Below are 9997 nucleotides of genomic sequence, written 5' to 3'. Positions count from 1 at the left end.
GGGTATCATGTTGGGCCTGTCCAAATACCCACACTTGCGGTCTTGTCCACTTGAGAGTGCTGAATGTTTTGATTCATTAAAAACGAACCGACTTGTAAGAATCGTTAGTTCGATATTCGGACAGCATTGGCAGCATTGTGTTTTTGGCCATGTCCCAAATGACACATTTAAAGGGTTAGTTCACCCAAAAATGAAAATTTGATGTTTATCTGTTTACCCCCGGCCCCAGGGCATCCAAGAGACCCTTTTACAGCCCACGTGATCAAACAGTTGCGCGCGCATTTTGGCAACGGAAGTGGTGTTGTTGCCTATTGGTTTTAACGTGTTAGCAACTCTGAAAGTTTTTCAGGGCTCTCAAGTGTAACGCACTGAGCGTGACAGTCACTCATTTCGGTCTTTTGTCACGCACTCCCGCCACAAATTGTATTCCTCACGCAGAAAAACTATTTTTCATATATTTAATATGCCGCTGCGCCGGGCAGGAATCAAGCGCGCCTCCCCTGGAGTAGCCTGCCACTTATCAGCCAATCAAAAAAAGAAAGAGGCTACACAGTAGCCAATCAGAAAATAGCACTATTGTATCTGGGTAAGATTTAACGCAACAACCAATGAAAAAAAAAAGCATATACTGGAATTGTTCACCATCATCCTCGTTCAGCCACAGAGGAAAACACTGGAGCTCTGAGCATCACTTTGAGCACAGCGTAAGTCATGATCTCCTATTTTTATGTTACAACAAATTAACAGCTTGATTGACACAAACAATGACAACTTGACTGCTGTTAGAGAATGTTTCCCAGATAATCAGCATCAGTTTTTCATGAGTGTCAGAACAGTCAAGTTTTACAGCCTGTTCACTAAAAACCTGCTCAGTAGTAGTTATATTTTCGTTATCACAGGATGACTTACATTTTGTCACATTAAACCTCTCTCTCTCCAAATAGGCGTAATAATTTTATTAGCACTAAATAAATTATAGTGTATTACATCGTCGATGTTATTGGTCACTTTAAAAATCATGTCATCTTGTTGGATATTTGTCATTCTTGCCTGTCTTTAAAACTTGAGAGCCCTGGTTTATGTATATATATCTGGCCACTGTATTTGGCCATCTGCTAACGTCTTCTATCCACTCGACTACACGGATCTGATAGCCGGATACCATTTGATAAAGTCAACTTTTTAAAATAACTTTATCTGTCTGCGAAGCTGTAGATATTAATATCACTTTCGGAGTTGCTAACACGTTAGAACCTATGGGGAACAACACCACTTCCGTTGCCAAAATGCGCGCGCATACGTTGCTACGTCATCATTGTGTACAAACAGTAAAAGGGTCTAGATGTAGGTGTCTTTGTTTCTTCAGTAGAACACAAATGATGATTAATTGTAACTCCAACCGTTGCAGTCTGTCACTCTTATAATGCATGGCAATGGTAACAAAATCTATGAGAGTAAAAAAAAAAACATGCACAGACAAATCCAAATTAAACCCTGCGGCTTGTGACGACACATTGATGTCCTAAGACACGATACGATCGGTTTGTGCGAGAAACTGAACAGTATTTATATAATTTTTTACCTCTAATACACCACTATGTCCAACTGCCTTGAGCGCGCGCACGGCATCCGGTGCGTGAGGTGTGCATCGTTTTGTTATACATGACAGTCTACAGAGTGTGCATGTTTGTCCTTGGGGTTCTTCCCACACAACAGGATTTCTGATTATTTTGAGTGACAGATTATTTTATCAGATTTTCCTGTGGTGTGAGGTGTGTTAAAGGTGATAGAGAGAATTTTTTCGTCGACTGAGAAACCAAAGACTGTTACTGAGTTTTTGAAATGAGCGCATGCGTAAGAACAACCCCCCTCCTTCACAGCTCACTTCAAAGGAACGCCTCCCAAAAATCGTGCACGAGTATTGGAACACGAGTGTTTACCACCGGCATTCACTTTGTTGTGTTAGTGGATTCATTATGTCGGACTCACCGCAGGTAACTCATAATCTGCAGTTGTTACTCCTGTCTCCTGACAAAAACATTGCATGCGGCGCCTGTGAAGTGTGGAAAGTTACTGGAGCGTGCAGCCGCGCTCGTCTCTCACAAGGAACGTCACGGCAGTGATTGACAAGCCAGAGGGCCAATCGTTTACGCGATGATTATTCCTTTCAGTGCACCTAATAAATAGTCTTTTATCAGTTAGTAAAGACAGTTTCAACTAATATTACAAAAATGTATAAAACAAAACATCCTCTTTAGCACCTTTAAGAGTGATTGAATCTGCTCAGTAGAACGATGGGGTTCACTAATAAGAATCTGTTCATAAGAGTCATTCGCTCAGGAATTGCAATACATTGTTCCCGCTAAATTCTAATTTGATTCAGTGAGAACCGGCTCATGAGCTTTTGAGAATCGGACTACACTTGTCACGCTGTATGTTTTTGATTCAATGATAAGAACTGAATCACGGGAATACTGGACACTTTTAAGGCTGTTTTCATACTCAGGTTAAAAGGCTAGAGAACTGTGTGCCCTTTTAAAATGGCCGTCACAGCAAAGTTTTAAGGCAGGAACGCACTAAGCCAACGGCAACGAACTAGTGGCGACAAAAGCAGACTGCAGGGTTGGCTCACGTCGGCAGCGTCTGGGTCCAAAGTTGCCCTGACGCACCAAACCGACGCTGGACAGCCGATGACCAAGTAGCACGTCCATTCTGCGCCTGCGTAAGATGGAATTCCTTTCAATACCAGCAGGTGGCAGTAGCTGAACAGCCAATCAGAATGATCAGATGGCCCGACTGACCGACGGGCTCAGACGAGGACCAACTTCAGTTGATGGTGCGGAACACTTAGTCGGCTGCAAACAAAAACTGCCCGATGGCCGACCGTCGGCTTTGTGTGTTCCCTGAGCAAATTATTTTCTCAGTCGTAGTTTACTATCAGTTCGTCAAAGGACAAATGCAAAATGTGCTGGATGTATACAATCCCAGTATTCATACTACACACCTGCACACTTCAAACATTTTATTCATCAATTCAGTCTACTCAGTAGCTGCATACATCAAGTTTCCTCCTGCTCATCTCACACGGACAAAAAAACTGGGTTCTTTGTATTTGGCATTTATTTACATAGTTTAATGTGCAGCAAATAAACATGGGAATATTATATAAAGTTTGAAATTGGCAACATAAAGCATAAAACAGACAAGAGACAACTTACAGACAAGTGTTTACACCCTCTCATTCTCCTGTATACAAGTTTCCTCAAAGGTGGTCTCAAGAAGCAACAAGCTCATGCTGGCAGTCGGGATCTTTATATGATATCAAATAATGCACAATAAAAATAATTATATGTTGCAGAGTGTTTAGTTGTGCAATGCTCTTTAGTCCAATAAACTTTAATGGGTTTCACCACAGATGTAATATAACATAGATTTACAACAAGGTCTATACATCTCAACGCTGTCTATAAAGATGCTGCTGTTCAGCAGCAGATCATTTTGCCATACCTGACAAGAGTGATAAAATTATATGATTTTGAATGTCCTAAATCCTAGGATGTATGGCAGGAACATGCAGATTTTGTTACACATGAAATCAAACTCGATTAAATATGCATATTTTTTTATTTTTTTAACAGTGCACAAATTGCTTTTTACCCTAAAGAATATAAATATATAACATTTTATGATTTATTTTAAATGTTGCAAATTAGGGGAACACTGTAATCGAGGAATAGGATTGCCAGCCCTCCTTTTAATTCATTTTAATTTAATTCTACTCTTAACTAATCAATTTCCAGTCTTCTGTGATTAATGGATAAGCGTATTTAACCCGACTGTTTAAAATAAAAGAATAAAGAAAATAACAGACTCAAAAGAACATAAATAAGTTTTATTCTATACCGGAGCACTATATAGCAGATTAAATATCTTAAAGCATACATGTATATTTATTATTCACTATAGAAATTCCTGACTTTCCATGTTTTTTTTTTTTTTTTATTACTTATTTATGATTTTATTTACAGCTTTCCATGACCATGTGAATATCTGTTAGTACTGTATGCCCAGTATATTTCCATAAAATTACATAATCAGAATACAAAATCATAAATATCAGTTAAACTACTTGTTTGTTTGCATCATTAGTGACTTGTCAATGAATATTAATAGTCCTCTTTTCAGAAAACATTGGACTATCTTGCTGCTTCTCTTCTTAGAGTATATTTTATGAAAAGAGAGTGTACAATATTAAATGTATTACATTCATAAGTCACCACTCAGACATTTCAGACAGTTTGTTGTTTGCCAGACAGTACTGAATGATCGTTTTGGGGAGGGGGAAACATTTCTCAAAATGTTTTGTTGTTTTGTCTAGACGTTACTCCCATGAGAGACGGTCTGACCTGCATTCTGTCACGAAGAACAAGATTGCAAGAAGGTGATAGGACACTGTTTTAATTGCTCTTCCTTGATCTAAGAGAGAGACATTCAATTACCTTGAGTATTACCTTCAGTTAAAAATGAAATGTAGTGTTTTTTAATTAAATGATCGTCTTTGATTCTGGTGCAAATGAAGTATTGTTCAAGGTAAAGATTATCTTAAAATAATGCAAAATAACATAACAGTACTTTAATTTTGAAATCTGAATCGACAGATAGGTGCCCATCTGGAAACCAAACGGCATAAATGTCACTTCTAGTGAAATCAGTGTCACTTTGTACAGCCTGTCAGCATGGCTCAGTCCTGACACTTCCTTCATGCTGAACGATTCTGTTCAAAGGCACTGTATCTGTGAACACTCATAAAACGTCTTGATTTCCAATTGCAAATGTATCTTTAAATGTATGTATAACATGCAGCATCAAGAACAGGAATATTCAACAATCAAGCTTGTTTTCTTGGAGCTTCAAAATAAGTTGAACCCTCGAGCGCAGTGTGTTTACAACAAACTGGGATGAACACAAATTAGTCTATTTTGAGATGTGCACATGAATATTTGCATAACAGCATACAAGACTTCCAAGTGCTATGTAGATTAATGACTTTGATGCTGAAAATGGATAGGGTCATAGATAGATGGATAGATTGTGTGAATTATTTGTTAGTGTTTAGTGGGTATGGCCAACAAGACCAACTGATTCTTGAAAAGCAATTTAACCCCTTTTAGAGACATAATTGGATGTGTCCAACACAGAAGACCAGTATGACTCAGCATGCACGTAATTACATTTGACCAGTTGGCTAGCAAGATGATGTTTCATCCTCTGTGACATATGAGAGTCTCTGCGATATGGGAGTGTTAAATAATGAAATCATTTGCTGTTTGTTTGCTCCTTGTCATCTTGTGAGATTTGTAAGATGCTTCTTATGTTTTCCAGATTACGGTTTAGTCAGGATATGTCCAGCTTTGTTTCATTCGCAAAGAAATTCTCATTAGCATTAGATTGTCACCTGCTGCCTGTTTATTGATTTTTGTTGTGGTTGTTTTTCAATGGATAAAAATTTGTTGTCAGTATGATTTTTTTATGTATTTGAAAGAAGTCTCCTATGCACATCAAGGTTGCAAGGCATTACTGTCACTTTTGATCAGTTTAATGCATCCTTGATGAATAAAATTATTAATTTATTTTTTTTAAAAATCATACTGACCCGTTAAACAGATTCTGCATGTAGTTCTTACATACAATGAAACCAGAAAATGAAAAAAAAGCACTTTAAAAGCAGTCCTTAAAACTTTTGTGTATTATTTTAAAAAGTGTCTGAAGTGTACTTTTTTGGGGGTCTTTTAAACCGTGTAGCCAAGTTTTGAACAGTGTTGCCAAGTCCGCAGTTTTCCTGCGGAATTGGGCTACTTTTATACTGTTGCTGCGGATTGTTTTTCATGTCCGTGGGTTGAATCAACCCAAAATAACGTGATATTTAGTCCCTGGAATGTGAATTTTTACCGTAGGACCCCCCTAAAATGCCATTAGGCTAGTTGTGGGCTAGTTTTGAGGAGCAATTCAGCGTGTTTTGTTGTGAAAACCTGGCAACCCTGATTTTAAACTATCATATGGATTCAGAAGACTTGTAATATCCCTATTGTCCACTGTGTGAATATTCTGCTAAACATCTCCATTTATGTTGCATGGTGCATACAGGTCAATATGGGGTGAATAAATGAGGATTTTAACAATGTAACCACAAGTTACTGAGAGGCAATGAAGGCAGTGAGGTCTCTATTTATGTATATAAATGGCTCAAAGTATATTAAATAAATGTATAAATAGCTCAAAGCACATAAGCTCGGATCTGAAAGCACTACACAATTAGACAGTGCAAATAATGATGTCTGATTGTTGTACCAGAGGACTTTCTACTTGCAAGCTCTTCAGATATCTGGCGAGTGTTTCATCTCTGAACCCTTGGGGGGGAAAGGGATTTCTGCATGCTCATTTAACCCACAGTGTATTATGCAAGTTTATGTATAATAATGTCTAAAACCTAGAGAATTACTCATCAGCTATTAATAAACTTTAATAATTAACTTACATAAAACTTCACAGACAGCTGACATTTCTGCAGGTAAGATTGTTTAAGAGGTATTTCAAGCCTTTAAGCCCTAGGGATACTTCGTTTTTTTATGCGTACGCTAGTGTATGCGCACAGTTGAATGCACAGCTTTGGAATTTGGAAAATATACTTAATTTGACTTGCATGCATACACAGTTTTGAGCAATCTCACCCCACGAGTTACAGCCCATGTAAATCTTATTGTATGTATTTCATGCTAGAGTTGTATAAATGAGAGTACTTTCTAACCTCTTCGCACAATCTGTCATCTATGTAGGCCTCAATTGTCGCTGTAGCTTGCATGCTTTCTGCAGGGTTGCCAAGTTTTCACAACAAAACCTGTCCAATTTCTCCTCTCAACTAGCCCAAAACTAGCCCAAAGGCATTTGAGGGGGTCCCACGGTAAAAATCACGTTCCAGGGGGGAAATTCACGTTTTTGGTGGGGCTCCCCTGGTAAAATTTGCATTCCAGGGACTAAATATCATGTTAATTTAAGGTTGATTCAACCCGCGGACATGAAAAACAACCCACGACAACAGTGTTGAAAGTAGACCAATTCCGCGGGAAAACCGCAATTTTTCTTTGACTACCTTGTGAATCGACGCTCCCAGGGCTGCCACCTTGTTGATAAACTAACTACTTACTGCAAAAAAAAAAAAAATTCATTAAATGCGCATGTGCGACCTGCGCGTACAAGTATGTGCAGTTACAAAAATCCGAATTTTGTCAGGAGAAGAGTTTGTGCGTAGTCTGGGTGAACCCAGCCTGATCTGCCGGCGATTTGATTTCACTCGGCAACTCATGCTGCGTTCCAGGCAGGTTTTTGAGCCCGTAAGTCACAATTTCAAATCACGACTCACGACTTTGTAGCGTTCCAGGAAAGTCACGCCAAACTGCGTAAAAGTGTAAACAAACCAACATGGCGGACCGTACGGGGCTTATGCTCATTAATTATTTCTATCGCCAAAGGTGCTTACTCCTTGCTTATTTGAGGGAAACAGAGGAGGAAAATGGCGCATAAGGCAAGAGAAGCTGTTATACCTTTTATTTTACGTTACTTTACCGCGCACTTGCATAAACACCGCATCCGTAGGGGCTGCCATTGTTGTTTCGCGGGCTATGTGACGTCAGAACCCGTAACTGGGAGCACATCGATCTAGTACGAGTTCACTGGTGGGAAGTCACGGCTTTGACTGCTGTTCCAGTGCACTTTCACGGGTAGAAGGTTGGAAAAACACGGGTTACGGGTTGCCTGGAACATTCTGGAAACCCATGCATTCATTTCTGCTGCGCTGTTACACTTTTGCGGGAACCAATCACAGACTGGCTTATCCACCTTGCTCGCTATTGGCGGGTATAACACGATGACAATGGAGAAGCGACGGCAAGCAGCTTTCAAACTCTCTAAACTACCCATCTCTCGCACGACCGTCACTCCAAAATAATAATGCACAATCACAGTGATGCCGGTTGTGTTAAACATTTACCTTATCTGAGAGAAATGTAGCAGAGCGTTGATCCGACAGTCTCTTCATAGGAAGATTACAATTGGCGATTAACGACACACAATGATTCTCTGCTGTTATTTTGGTGGTTTGCTTCACGATGGTAGACAATATTTGTATTATTTGCTCTATATGTTTCGTCTCCCTGCTTCTTGAATCTTGCGCCGCCTGAGCTGACTGGAATTCTTTTTGGTTGTCATGACAATGACGTAGTTTATACTGAACCAGAACAGTATCAGAGTCGCTTTTTAACCTCTCGACGATGCTGAATGACTTCTTTAGTTAGCAAACGAATTGCTCGAGTGGGTGTAAATACCGATCACTTTCATGTTTTTTTGCACAACCTGCAAAAATCGCTCGATGCCATTGCTGCTTCTGCAAACCGTGGATCAATGCTACAAACCAATACAAACTAACCCTGCGTCTCAATCAGCTCCCTAGTCCCCTAGGTCGTGAATCAGTATATCATGAAAGTGAATGTGGCTGATTCCCTGATCAGTGCCCTGACTACCGAACTAGGGAGCTGATTGAGACACACGGTAAACCTGTCTGTTTTCGCATCGCTCTGCAAAGTACGCTGATTGGTTGAAGGACTATCCAATTGCGTGACTAATGCTCGTTGATCACGCCTCTTGTGCAGTAGGAAATACATAGCAAACTCCCCAGACCAATGTTCAATTTTAAATTGAGCTTGGTCTGTTGATAGCCAGACTAGTTTGCGCGCAGTACGCACGTAGGACAAAATTCACATCACGCGCATTATATGCTGACCCTCACGTACATGTAAAAAGTGAACTAGACTTGGGGCTTTAGTTTTATAAGTTTGTCATAGTCACATGGGACTTTGTAGCATTTAAATATTTCAATCGATGTGTCATTTAGTTGGAGAAACTCTGTAAATCATAATCTTCTTGTGTTGCACAGTGCAAAATGTCTATGCCAAGTCACAAACCAAGATAAATTTGAAGTGTTTAACACTTCTTTGTGGTGTTTATTTAAAGTGTTAGACAGAAACAGAGTCTTCAGTATAGTAATAACCTATTTTAGAAAGCATTGTGTTTATGTTCAAATTATGTTGTCATGTGACTCGTTGGCTGACGTTCAAAAATGTGACTTGGGAATTCGTCTGTGGAGATGTAATTCCACTGAAGTGTAGTTTAGTGCCACATTTCCTGTTGCTTGTGTTGTGCATCAGATCTTAGATACGGGACGGCAGTCCGGAGACAGACCTTGGCGTGTGTTATGTAAGCAAAATAACTTTTGTAAACCGGTGTCTGGATAATGTTTACTTTACTACTGTAATCAATTCACTCCGGCTTTGGGTGTCTGACCAAACCATGCAGCTCTGTAGCTTTGTTTCCATTACAAAATAGCTTCTGTTGCAATCTTTGGAACACTACGGACAGTATGAATAGTGTCCTGATCTTTTCCATGCAATTACAAAATGGGGACTGAGGCTTTCAAGCTTGAAAAAGGGATGAGAAAAAAAAAAAAAAGCACCATAAAAGTAGCATGACATAAATGGTCAATATATGAAACGGCTCCTATATTTTCAGGAACAGACCAAAATTTAAGTCTTTATTAATTGAATTTGACCAGTAAAAAGTCTCATTTTGTGTTCCACGGAAGGAGGACAAGTCTGGAACGGCAGGAGATTTTTGGGAGAATGGTTTCTTTAAATATAATCTACTGTTACGTCTTTTTTATGCCTTTAGAGGGAGGAAGGATTGAAACAAAAAAGCTGATCACTTCAGCAAGTTCATGATGAAACCATTGATCTAGGTCCTATAGCAAACACAAAATCCACCTCTGTAAAAACAATGCTGTCTCGTCACATTGATTGCAGCTGTTGCCATGCCAGTGTGTAAAATGTGGATTAATTGCAGCTTTTCATTCTCTGATTTGCATATTCCTCTATAAAGGGAAGTGAGCAGC

This window comes from Chanodichthys erythropterus, chromosome 17 (genome assembly GCF_024489055.1).
Source record: "Chanodichthys erythropterus isolate Z2021 chromosome 17, ASM2448905v1, whole genome shotgun sequence".
Taxonomy (NCBI): Eukaryota; Metazoa; Chordata; class Actinopteri; order Cypriniformes; family Xenocyprididae; genus Chanodichthys; species Chanodichthys erythropterus.
This window is presented reverse-complemented; position numbering follows the sequence as displayed.